The sequence below is a fragment of the Patella vulgata genome, chromosome 2, assembly GCF_932274485.2.
Source record: "Patella vulgata chromosome 2, xgPatVulg1.2, whole genome shotgun sequence".
NCBI lineage: Eukaryota > Metazoa > Mollusca > Gastropoda > Patellidae > Patella > Patella vulgata.
In genome coordinates this window covers 3,036,026-3,049,527 of record NC_065880.2, presented here as the reverse complement: position 1 = coordinate 3,049,527, position 13,502 = coordinate 3,036,026, and the positions used below count along the sequence as shown (strand labels likewise).

The 13,502-nt window shown below is 40.5% G+C and overlaps 1 long non-coding RNA gene across 3 annotated transcripts; it reads left to right on the top strand.

Annotated features, from left to right (window-relative positions):
* The first annotated feature begins 2,422 nt into the window (after positions 1-2,422).
* LOC126811645 (uncharacterized) lies at positions 2,423-11,617 on the top strand. Of its 3 annotated transcripts, none has more exons than XR_008785950.1 (6): positions 2,423-2,437; positions 5,082-5,255; positions 6,739-7,017; positions 8,607-10,086; positions 10,689-10,953; positions 11,603-11,617. It is a non-coding gene; the product is annotated as an uncharacterized LOC126811645 (long non-coding RNA). The 3 variants fall into 3 exon arrangements; XR_008785951.1 differs by lacking the exon at positions 11,603-11,617 and adding an exon at positions 11,097-11,333 and having other exon boundaries at positions 10,689-10,903; XR_008785949.1 differs by lacking the exon at positions 11,603-11,617 and adding an exon at positions 11,272-11,333.
* The last annotated feature ends 1,885 nt before the right edge of the window (positions 11,618-13,502 follow it).

Sequence of the window (13,502 nt, the reverse complement as noted above, 5' to 3'; positions counted from 1 at the left end):
CACAATTGGGACTGGTTGAAAAAAACAGTCATCCAGCTGCTCTGACCGCCAAAAAGTATATATTTGCAAGTCGATTGCAACGTCGGCGCTCAGAACCCGAAAGTTTTGAACAATACGGTACTGCTTCATATTGGCTTTAAAGCTTTGGTCACAACTTCTCCTTTTAATTCCCAGTGCACGTCCCTAATAAAAAAAAAATCAAACTTTAGAACACATGAACTGAGAGAGAGAGAGAAAGAGATAAAGGGAGAGAGAGAGAGAGGGGTAACGTCCTGCTGTTCAGCACCCACTGGGTTAATCGGGACGGGCATACGCCATAGAGTGGGCTATAAAGGAAATTTTTCCCGGGCAACGGCACTACGGCCTAATTTTATTTCGAATTTTAATTGTCAAGGATTCTTTTACGTTCACCTCAATGGACACCTGTCCTGCACTACTGACAAGGGAATCCCAAGCTTGAAAATCAAGGGATCTTTTATGTGCACGCCAATGTGTACACGGGACCTCGGTTTTTCGTCCCATCCGAACGACTAGACAGCTGTCCTTGTCGGGCCCTCCGTCCTGCATCACTGAACTTTCTCGGATAATGCAGGGATCGAACACTCGACCTCCAGTCTAGCGAGCCAGCGTCTTACCCATTGGCTGATCAAGACATACATACGCCATACCATATGCTATGAGGAACACTTTACCTGGGCAGCGGTGCTTCGACCTTCTCTTAACAGCTATATCGAATTCCAACTGCCATGGGTTCTTTTACGTATACGCCAATGGGTACACGGGACCCCGATTCTTCGTCCCAACGACAACTTGGCACCAATTATAAATTATACATCTATCAGTTGTTTAAGGCAAAATTAAAATGATTTTTGGTTACTTTTAATACCTTGAATCAGATAACGGACGAGCTGGAAGCCTTTAAATTTAAAATAGTGTAAAATATAATTATATCTGGAGAGAGTTGTAGATGGATGGTGTTTGACATTATAACACCAATTATTGTTGATTAGTATAAAACAGACAACTGAAGAAAGAAATTAAATCAGTTTTTACAGAGAACTAACATCAAGGTAAATATTGTTTTATTTATATATTTGTGGGGACCACGTGGCTAAGTGGGTAAGGCGCTGGCTCGCTAGCCTGGAGGTCGGGTGTTCGATCCCTGCATTGGCCGAGAAAGTTCATCCAGATTTTCCAGCGTGGTTCCCTCTTATCAGTGATGCAGGACGGAGGGCCTGACAAGGACAGCTGTCTAGTCCTTCGGATGAGACGAAAAACCGAGGTCCCGTGTATACATTGGAATGCACGTAAAAGATCCCTTGACAGTTGGAATTCGATATAAGAGTAGGCGATAGTGCCGCTGCCCGGGCAAAATTTCCCTCATAGCACACTGTATGGCGTATGCCCGTCTTCATTAGCCCAGGTTAGGAGCAGAACAGTAGGACGTTAAACCCCATTTCATTTCATTTCATTTTATATATTTGTGCTTCTTTGTTTGTCTGTATTTTTGTGAATGTCGTGTGTTTCTCTGTCTGTCTGTGAATGTCGTGTGTTTCATTGTCTGAGAATCTTTGTCTGTTTTTGAATGTCCTGTGTCCCTTTGTCTGCCTGTTTGTGGTTGTCGTCTGTCTCTTTGTCTGTCTGTTTATGATGTCTTGGGCCTTTTGACTGTTTGGTTGCGGTTGGTGGCTACACAACAGCTGATCACGACGCTGAAATATGTAGTATAAGGACAACTCGAGACGGGAAGTGACATATGACTAGTGGCGTACAGAGCTACAATGTCCTCCACCCCCACCCTCCATGTTTCTGTTTCCGTCTTACGGTATTTTCCGCGTTGATGAGAACCACGCTGGCTCAATGTGTATGACACTGTGTCACTCACTAGAGTTGGTCTCGATATGTCCTCTTGTCAGTGGGGCAGGACTTAGGGCGTGACAAGGATAATGTCTAGTCGTTCGAATGGTCCCGTGTAAACACTCACGTTCACGTAAAACAACCCTTTACAGATGGAATTTAAATAAGAGTATGTCGTAGTGTCACTGCCCGGAAAAAGTTCCTTTTTAAGGCTCTGTATGATCTATGTCAGCTTCATTAGCAGAGTCGGTGCAGAAAAGTAGGACGCTAAATCCATTTCATTTCATTTTATTTACAGATGAGGCAACTAATTGTACTTGGAATATTGACCAGCTTTCTGTTTACCACGGTCCTGTCACGTGACAAGGGTTGTCCGACCTGTGGACGTCCGGTATGTAGGTGTCAGTGTCAATGTAAAAGTCCACACAGATGGACGGGGAAGCGAGACCTAGCTGTCAATGAAGTTGAAGATGTCTTCAAGAGAAATGATGAACCGTTGGAAGAACTAGAGAGGTTTGTGACAGGACAGGATTTTAGTCTAGAAGAGGAATAAAGTTTTTCTGGTAATATTTTATAATGGGTAAGTGTCTGGTGATTCAAATCTGATTAAAACACGGATCATATACTATTAAAAAAAAGTAGGGGATATTTGATTTTGGGGGCATAATACTAAAATATGCAAATGACTACGAAAAAAGTCACTATAGAACCTAACAGACGAAACATTTCCAGTTACATGTGACGCCCAAACGCACCAATAGCTACCGCATGGAATGCAGGTGATGCTTGGGATCATCACGGGGGTCCAACCCAAGATTTGCACGACTCTGACTTTGAATGTTACAGTCATTGTGGCATTGAATTCCAGGGTGGAAACATCAGTTTAATTGTTTTAGTGACCAGAAAACAAATTTTGATATGCGTCGGCTTACCCAAAATGAAAGGTTACGTGCCCTTGGCATGCTACAGATCGGCACAACACAGGCGGTTGTGGCGCGGACGATGAATGTTTCTCAGTCTGTCGTAAGCAGGCTATGGTCCAGATACCGTGATACACAATCTGTACAGGACAGACCACGCTCAGGTCGACCAAGGGCGACAACTCAAGCCCAGGATCGATTTATCCGTACCCTGGCCTTGCGAAATCGTGTCATCACAGCAAATCAGATCAGCGCTCGTCTTCAAACAGACACTGGTGTGAGAGTGAGTGGCCAGACGATTCGGAATCGACTGCATAGGGGTCACCTTCGCGCCCGACGTCCTCGCGTGATCCCTTGTTTGAGAGATCATCACATTCAGGCAAGACGTCGTTGGTGTAGGGATCGTCAACACTGGGATAATCGACGCTGGAGCAATGTGATGTTTTCAGATGAGTCAAGGTTCACTTGATTTTTTGGACAGACGTAGGAGGGTGTGGCGTCGTCGAAACGAGCGCTTCCAAGACGTTAACGTCATCAGACATGATCGATTTGGGGATGGTTCTGTTATGGTGTGGGGAAGCATCACTGTTGCTGGAAGAACGGCTTTACATGTTGTTGCAGGGCGTGTTACAGGCCAGTACTACCGGGACAACATCTTGGCAATCCATGTTGTGCCGTTCGCACGACGTCATGGCCGCCGTTTCATCTTCCAGGATGACAACGCAAGATGTCACAGGGCCAGGATCGTTACAGGTTACCTCCAACAACAGAACATCACCACATTACCTTGGCCAGCACTGAGTCCCGACCTCTCCCCATCGAGCATGTCTGGGACATGCTTGGACAGAGGTTACGTCAACGTCAACAACGTCCTGCCAATGTCCAAGAACTTGCTGCTGCGTTGCAACAGGAATGGGACAATCTGGACCAAAATGACCTTAGACGTCTCATTAGGAGTATGCCACGTCGGATCAATGCTTGTTTGGCAAACAGAGGAGGATTTACCCGTTACTGACTTGGTTGTGATGCTGTGGTAACTTTGCTGTTTGACCCCGGGTATCATTTTACCCTTATAATGGTCAGTCTGTGCCTTACTTAGTCTAACGATCATTTGGAACAAATCGATGAATGTGAACTTCATTTCATTTTGTCATTTGTTTCTTCGTCAGTTTCATTAGGTGACTTTAATAACACTTAAAAATCAAATATCCCCTACTTTTTTTGAATAGTATATTTCGTTTCGTTTTTTGTAGTTTAAAATATCGTTTTACTTGTCTTCACTACAGTAGTACAGGCCAATGAAAGTATAAAAAACGAAACGAAATATAGATCTGTATTTTAATCAGATTGTGTTGATAGTTATGTAATTGATAGCATTATTTTATCTGGATACCGGCAAGTATTAACCACCCATTTAAGCTTCGTTTGTAAGATTCGCTTCCAAATTTTCTCTACCCTAAATGGCCGCCATATCCAACAATTAGTATACCATTTTGTAAGGCGGTCCTACTCTGGTTCATATCTGTTATACACAAAGAGACTAATCAATTTTATTAAATGAAAGAATATAAAATTTCTAGAAATATACTTAACATATATTATGCAAGAGCTAAATCTGCCTATTGCAGGTCTTTATTTAGGCGTTAAAAATGTTATATAAATTATTAATTAGACATTAATTAACTTATCCGGACCATAATCAACTGTGCTATAGCAATGTGCTATGAGGGTAATTTTGCCTGGACAGCGGCGCAAAGGCCTACTCATATATCGAATTCTGACTGCCAAGGGATCATTAACGTGCACGCCAATGTGTACACTGGACCTCGAACGACCAGACATCTCTCCAGTCTCGTGGGTTTTCTCCGCCCCCCCCCCCACTCCTAAAGACCTCGATGCGCAAGCGAATTATTAAAATAAAATTGAACCATATTTTAGTTCCGAAATGACCTAGTTTGTGTCTTTCTTGAGTTGTGTATTTTATACTGGTCAGGAGTACCTGGGGATATTTTTCTACACCTCTATAGATATAATTATATTTTACACTGTTTTAAATCTAAGGGTATCAAAAGCAATCAAAAAATCATTTTAATATTGCCTTAAACAATATGGACAGGTGTGTTATTTACAGTTGGTGCCAAAGTTTGTCAGGTGTAAACTGGAATTATCAAACCTGTCTCTCTTTTAATTCTATTACCCTGGGGAGGAGGTGAGTGTATACACAAAATAATATAATAAACAGTTAATATGCTACCTGGGCAAAATTCACATGATTTTATGATTACTTTTAATACCTTGAATCAGATAACGGACCAGCTGGAAGCCTTTAAATATAAAATAGTGTAAAATATAATTATATCTGGAGAGAGTTGTAGATGAATGGTATTAAAGATTACATCACCAATTATTGTTGATTAGTATAAAACAGACAACTGAAGAAAGAAATTAAATCAATTTTTACAGAGAACTAACATCAAGGTAAATATTATTTTATTTATATATTTGTGATTGTCGTTTGTCTCCTTGTCTGTCTGTTTGTGGTTGGTGGTCATACTAAGGCTTTCAACGAGGCTGAAATTTTGGAGGACAGCTCGAGACGGGGAGAGACATAGGGGGTACTCGATTCAACGTTCCGGAACTAAATTCTCTCAAAAATAGTGTCAATCAAGTGAAAAGGAGAATTTTGGAGTAAAACGCATGTGCCGACTGCATAAAAAATATGTTAACCAATCATGACAGCTGAAACATATTCGTTGTGTTTAATTACGTCACGATTCTACTCACACCACCTCAGCTGTCGGATCTGGCAGAACTGTGACAGGACTGAATTCCATATCACTTGATTGTGATTCTGTCAATTCGGGACGTTCCGGACGGACAATCGAGCACACCCTAAGATCTCGTGACATAGCACTACAACTTCCCGTTTCACCCGATTCAACACCGGGTAAAGTTTATTATAAGGATGACGTTTATTTAAGGTAAAGATAAGGGATTAACCCTAGGGTACCAGAGACTGGGTATGACCACATGATGGGTTTATTTAAGGTAACGATAAGGGATTAACCCTTTGGGTACCAGAGTCTCGGTATGACCGCATGATGGGTGTATTTAAGGTAAAGATAAGGGATTAACAATAGGGTACCAGAGTCTCGGTAGTTTAAACATATTTTATTGACAAATATCAAAAGATTGAGCACAAGTTTCAAAAACTTAGAAAAGCCCTTTCCACATGATGGGTGTATTTAAGGTAATGATAAGGGATTAACCCTAGGGTATGACCGCATGATGGGTGTATTTAAGATAATGGTAAGGGATTAACCCTAGGGTACCAGAGTCTTGGTATGACCGCATAGTGGGTTTATTTAAGGTAAAGATAAGGGATTAACCCTAGTAAGTGGGTATTTTTCAAGAGAGAACATATTCTTTGGGACATTTAGTTGTACAATGGATTTTATTTAACCGGAATTGATTTCAAACACACAGGTAAGTTTATATTATCCAAAGTTAAATAGTTTGTTCATAATCGAAGAAATTTGTTTATAAAATAGGAAGGTTCAGGCAGTAGGAAACTCACAAACAGACCTACTGTTTTGCTCCGACTGGGCTAATAAAGACGGGCATACGCCATGCAGTGTGCTATGTGGGAAATTTCGACCGAACAGCAGCAAAATGGCCTACTTTTATATCTAATTCCAACTGCCAGGGGATCTTTTACGTTCATGCCAATGTATACATGGGACCTCGGTTTTTCATCCCACCCGAACGACTAGACAGCTGTGCTTGTTCGGCCCTCCGTCCTGCATCACTGACAAGGGGAAACCACGCCGGAAAATTCCGATGAACTTTTTCGGCCAATGCAGAAATCGAACACATGAGCTCCAGGCTAGCGAGCCAGCGTCTTACCCACTTAGCCACCGTGGCTTCCAGAACGCTAAACCCCATTTCATTTTATTGACAGATGAGGCGAGTAATTGTATTTGGAATCTTGATACTATTCCTGTCTACCACGATCGATTCATTTGTATTTCGACGTCGATGTCCGGCCTGTCATTGTGATTGTGGACGAGGAAGATGGTCGTTAGGGAAGCGAGACCTAGGCGTTAGTGATGTCGTCAGTGATGTCGAGGATGTTTTCAAGAGAAATGATGAACCGTTGGAAGAACTAGAGAGGTTTGTGACTGGAGAGGATTTTAGTCTAGAAGAGGAATAAAGTTTTTCTGGTAATATTTTCTAATGGGTAAGTGATTGGGGGTTTTTATAGTAATTTTTATCTAGATACCAGAAAATGTTCACCAACTATGCAAGCTCCCAATTTTTTTTATTATATTTGCCTCCTAAATTTCATGCTGGAGCTGTACTCAAACTTAAAGTCCTCATCCAACTAGGGTGATAATACAATAAGTGAAAAAAAAACAGTATAAGAGGCTAGTCTATCATAGGGTGGACGTGGAAGAGTGAGTTGAAAATTTTATCGCCTCCATTTTCTTATAAAAAGACGTGATCATGTCATTTGACATACAGTGTTCATTGGTACTGTTGTTGAGAACTATTCATATTTCAGTCCAAAGGTAGCTCCATGGGTGAAATATTCAGTCAGTTATGGTAGAATTCACGGTGGCACAGTGATTATAGCGTTGGTTTTTCAGCCTGATTTCGCCTTAGGCAGGGCATGTTTAACCATTACGCAAAATAAGTGCGGGCTTATGGCACCCTGGAAAAAGGGAAGGGGCGGCAGCACAGAATTTCTGCATCAATAGATGACAAATTAAAAATATTAATTTAAAAATTAAGAATTTTTATTTCTTACTGTCACCTTGTTTCAATTCATAATGCCGTGTATAAAACCTCAGAAAAATCCTAACCACGTGGCTGGACATTTTTTTATGGTTTACTAACAGGTTACCCGGATTCGCCCGGGGCCCAGATTCGACCGGGCCCAGATTCCCCCCCTGCCCAGATTCTCCAGGGATTTTATTTATATAGATAGTAGTATGCTCCTACTGTTCTGCTCCGAACTGGGCTAATGAAGACGGGCATACGCCATACAATGTGCTATGAGGGAAATTTGGTCCGGACAGTGGCACTACTGCCTACTCTTATATCGTCCCATCCGAACGACTAGACAGCTGTTGTCCTTGTAATTCCCTCCGCCCTGACAAGGGGGAAACCACGCCGGAAAATCTGGATGAACTTTCTCGGTCAATGCAGGGATCGAACACCCGACCTCCAGGCTACCGAGCCAGCGTCGTACCCACTTAGCCACCGTGAACCCCGGCACATCTGACAGGATGAATTATCCGGAGTCGACCGTGGTAATAATCCACAACAATAATCCTAAACTTGGATTTACAACAGAGAGATAATTTTTCTTAAAATAGCACAATGTAAAACAGAGAGACAATTTCTCTAAAAACAGTACAATAAGTGCAACAGCACGAAATGGCTATAAATCGAGAACACGGACCACGTAGGTCTAATAGAAATTTACAACAAACGTTTACTTCTGTACCAAATGCTAAGAAAATTCTGCCCTCGGACTGGTTTGATTCGGCTTATATAGTTTTAGGACATTTTCCCATTTAGTTCTGTACCAAATGCTAAGAAAATTCTGCCCTCGGACTGGTCTGATTCGGCTTATATAGTTGTAGGACATTTTCCCAACACTTCCAACTTTTTCTGGAACCATCCAGTTATTTCTAAACGCTGTTCCCAGAAGATTCTATTGTTTCTAGAAGTTTCCAAATGACGATTCTAGAAAGTTAAATTTTATTTCATTTCTCCTTTATAAAAAAGACATAACATTATCATTCTTTTATTTTGTTACAGCCTAAATGACGATCCAAACAAATGTCAAGTCAGAAATTTAAAATAAAATGCCATAAAGTTATTTTGTTTTGTTTTGTTTTCTTGTCATTTTTGATGAAAGGGCTAGGACAAACAAATTTTTTGAGGAACTGAAACTTTCTATGATTTACTGCCGCCCGCCCCTACCCCGCACTCTTCCCCCACCCCCGTCCCGGCACTTTGGTAGTAGGCCTGCTTTTATTATCACCCACCAAACGAGGTTAAAGGAGATATTGAAACTTTGTACACTTATGAACATATTATATTAGTTGTCACTCAACGTCTGCTAATTGATCATAATTTTTGTGGCTTTGTTTTTGGTATACAAGGATACGAAGAGACCGGGGTTTCACCTTAAAGTAGCTAAGTCTCTAACTCAATATCATCCAAAGTTTTCGACAGTGAAAACATGAATTATTTGTCAATTTTAAATCAACATTGATGTTGTGATATTACCGGGAAAAGATGGGCTTCTGATATCCAAAATTTAAGACAAAATAAACATTTTACCATTAGTACACGAATCGTGTGTCATGATGCGTTTCAGCTCCATTTGAAACAAGGGACTCGAAGAACGAGGCAAGACATTCCAAAAGTCATGTCAAACGGCGACGCATATTCTTAACTGGAGAGCATGCCCAATAAATAATATCGATGTAGACTTCAATAAACAGACGCTAAAGATTGTTATTCGATTGAGACTTGTGGCGTATTTCGCCAAACATAACTGATTTGAAATTGCAGTAAAAACAGAAACGATTGAATGTAAATCAGTTTACATACATTCATGTTACATTATTACCGGGTATATGCGTTGCGACCCATTTGTGTCAATTTGTAGGTCCCAAATATTAGCGATTTAACTCCTTTAACACTGAGTCACACAGTGTGTACGTGGGAAGGTCCCTTTAAATAAATCTCATTTTTATAATAAATGAATATTTACCTTTGTGTCTCTCCTCTTTCTTCAGTTGGATATTTTATACTGGTCACTAATACCTGGGGATATGTTTCTACACCTCTATAGATATAATTATATTTTACACTGTTTTATATTTAAAGGTATCAAAAGTAATCAAAAAATCATTTTAATATTGCCTTAAGCAATTTGGGCGGGTGTGAAATTTACAATTGGTGTAGACTTGAATTACTTAAATCTATCTCCCCTTTAATTCTATCACCCTGGGGGAGGGGGTGAGTGTAAAAACAAAATATTATAATGAACAGTTAAAAGGTACCTGGGCAAAATTCACATGATTTTATGATTACTTTTAATACCTTGATTTAGATTACGGACGAGCTGGAAGTCTTTAAATTTAAAATAGTGTAAAATATAATTATATCTGGAGAGAGTTGTAGATGGATGGTGTTTGACATTATAACACCAATTATTGTTGATTAGTATAAAACAGACAACTAAAGAAAGAAATTGAATCAGTTTTTACAGAGAACTAACATCAAGGTAAATATCATTTTATTTTTATATTTGTGATTGTCGTTTGTCTCTGTATTTGTGCTTCTTTGTCTGTTTGTCTGTCTGTGAATGTCGTGTTTTTTTTTGCGGTTTAAGATGTCGTTTTTTTTCTTTATCTGACTGCGAACGTCGCGTTTCTTTGTCAGTCTGTTTGTGAATGTCGTGTTTTTTTCTGGCCACGACGTTAAAATTTGTGGTATAAGGCCCGCTCGAGACGGGGAGGGAGATATGGCTTCTGGCGTAGGGCTACACCCCCCCCCCCCGCCGCCATCCTCCATGTAACCTCTCTATTACCAGACAAGAATTGTTCCTGTTTCCGTTTTCACTGTCTTTAGGGATTTCCTGCGTTGTCGAACGCAGGACTGGGGGCGTGGCAAGGACCGTGTCTAGTTGTTGGGATGGTCACGTGTAAACACTCACGTTCACGTAAAACAACCCTTTACAGATGGAATATGAAATAAGAGTAGGTCGTAGTGCCACTGCCCGGGAAAAGGTTATTTTTTATAGGAAACTGTATGCCGTCTTTATTAACCCAGTTGGTGCAGAAAAGTAGGACGCTAAACCCCATTTCATTCCATTTTTATTTACAGATGAGGCAACTAATTGTACTTGGAATATTGATCAACTTCCTGTTTACCACGGTCCTGTCACTTGACAAGAGTTGTCCGACCTGTGGACGTCCGGTATGTAGATGCCAGTGTCAATGTAAAAATCAACACAGATGGAATGGGAAGCGAGACCTAGTCGTCAGTGATGTCGAAGATTTCTTCAAGAGAAATGATGAACCGTTGGAAGAACTAGAGAGGTTTGTGACAGGACAGGATTTTAGTCTAGAAGAGGAATAAAGTTTTTCTGGTAATATTTTTGATTGTAGTTTGCACCCAATACCTTGATCAGACAAATATACAACATATATAACTTTCCCGAACCTTCCAACTTTTTCTAGAACCCTCCAATTATTTCTAAACACTCTTTCCAGAAATTTCTATTGTTTCTAGAAGTTTCCAAATGACGATTCTAGAAAATGCCATCGCCTACCTCACATACCTTTGGCCCAAATTCGACTACAGCATCGTGTACGTATACCCATCTTCATTAACCCAGTTAAATCTCTTTCCATGTCTCCTTTAAGGTAATAAGACATAATAGTATCATTCTTTTATTGTGTTACAGCCTAAATGACGATCCAACCAAGTGTCAAGTCACAAGTTGAAAAATAAAATGCAATAAAGTCATTTTGCGTTGTTGTTTTTTTTTGTTCAGACACTATACGATACAATTTCGCCAACAAACATTAATTTTTTGAGGAACTGAAACTTTCTATGATTTACTATCCCCCGCCCCCTTCCGGCATTTTGATAGTAGGCCTACTTTTATTATCCCCCACCGAACGAGGTTAAAGGAGAGATATTGAAATGGACTCTGTCTATCCGTCCGTAGTTCCTGTTTTTTTTCCCAGAAATACGTTTAAATTTTTAACTATACTTTGTATTTGTTTTATTAGGGAAAACTACACAGTGTAAAAAAAAGGGCCACACGCGACCTCATCTTTAAAGCTAGTATGGAGAGGTTTTGTTCTTCTATTCCAAATTCTGAACAACAGTTTGAATCAAAGTCTTATTTGGTGCGGAGAGTTCAGCAATGTATATAAGCCGTCGAATTCTAAGGCCTATTCTTTTATTATATACAAACTGATATATAACACAACAATGTCGTCTGAATATTAGTTATTAGACGGTTGTCTTTTAAAATAAAAAACCTTTTTAATGGGTTCAATGGGGACAACAGTTCAGTGGAAATTGAAAAGATTTACCCCCCCCCAATCCAACAAAGTTCCTTTCAACCGGATTCCGATTAAGAGATGGTCGCGGTGACTCAGAGGGTAGGGTGTTGCATTAGGAGATCTCCGGTTCGCTTCCGGTGTTACAGGAGAAAGTTGCTCAGTATTTTCCGTCGCGGTTTCTCAGCGGTGCAGAACGGGGCGGAGAGGGAGATGGGGGTCTGGGAAGGACAACGTCTAGTCGTTCGGATGAGACGAAAATCCGAGATCCCTATTTACACAATGCCGTCCAAGTACAAGATCTATTGACGGTTGGAATGCGAAATAAGAATTGGCACTGCCGCTGTCGGGGCAAAATGTCACTCAAAATCCGTCTTCATTAGCCCATTAAGAAATACATACAAATATCTATACAGAATACATATTAACATAACAGAAGAAACGTAAACGGTTACCACCCCCACCCCCTCCCCCGTAATCACATTCATCATTACATCCTTCGTATACAAAAAGTTGCATCTGTCCTTACCAAAGTTCTGGTAATACAATCCAGTAAGCTCATTTAACATAATATACTATTCAAAAAAAGTAGGGGATATTTGATTTTCAAGTGTTATTAAAGTCACCTAATGAAACTGACGAAGAAACAAATGACAAAATGAAATGAAGTTCACATTCATCGATTTATTCCAAATGATCGTTAGACTAAGTAAGGCACAGACTGACCATTATAAGGGTAAAATGATACCCGGGGTCAAACAGCAAAGTAACCACAGCATCACAACCAAGTCAGTAACGGGTAAATCCTCCTCTGTTTGCCAAACAAGCATTGATCCGACGTGGCATACTCCTAATGAGACGTCTAAGGTCATTTTGGTCCAGATTGTCCCATTCCTGTTGCAACGCAGACTGAGAAACATTCATCGTCCGCGCCACAACCGCCTGTGTTGTGTCGATCTGTAGCATGCCAAGGGCACGTAACCTTTCATTTTGGGTAAGCCGACGCATATCAAAATTTGTTTTCTGGTCACTAAAACAATTAAACTGATGTTTCCACCCTGGAATTCAATGCCACAATGACTGTAACATTCAAAGTCAGAGTCGTGCAAATCTTGGGTTGGACCCCCATGATGATCCCAAGCATCACATGCATTCCATGCGGTAGCTATTGGTGCGTTTGGGCGTCACATGTAACTGGAAATGTTTCTTCTGTTAGGTTGTATTGTGACTTTTTTCGTAGTCATTTGCATATTTTAGTATTATGCCCCCAAAATCAAATATCCCCTACTTTTTTGAATAGTATATAAGACAATTACTTCGTCGTCACCCCCCCCCCCCCGCGCACACCGCACCCGCAATCACATTCACGATTGTACATATAGGCAAGATGAACTATGAATTTCAGAAGGACAGAAACAACTTTTTGTATTTCTGGGGAAAAAACAGGAACTACGGACGGATAGACAGAGTCCATTTCAATATCTCTTCTTTAACCTCGTTCGGTGGGGGATAATAAAAGTAGGCCTACTATCAAAATGCCGGAAGGGGGCGGGGGACAGTAAATCATAGAAAGTTTCAGTTCCTCAAAAAATTAATGTTTGTTGGCGAAATTGTATCGTATAGT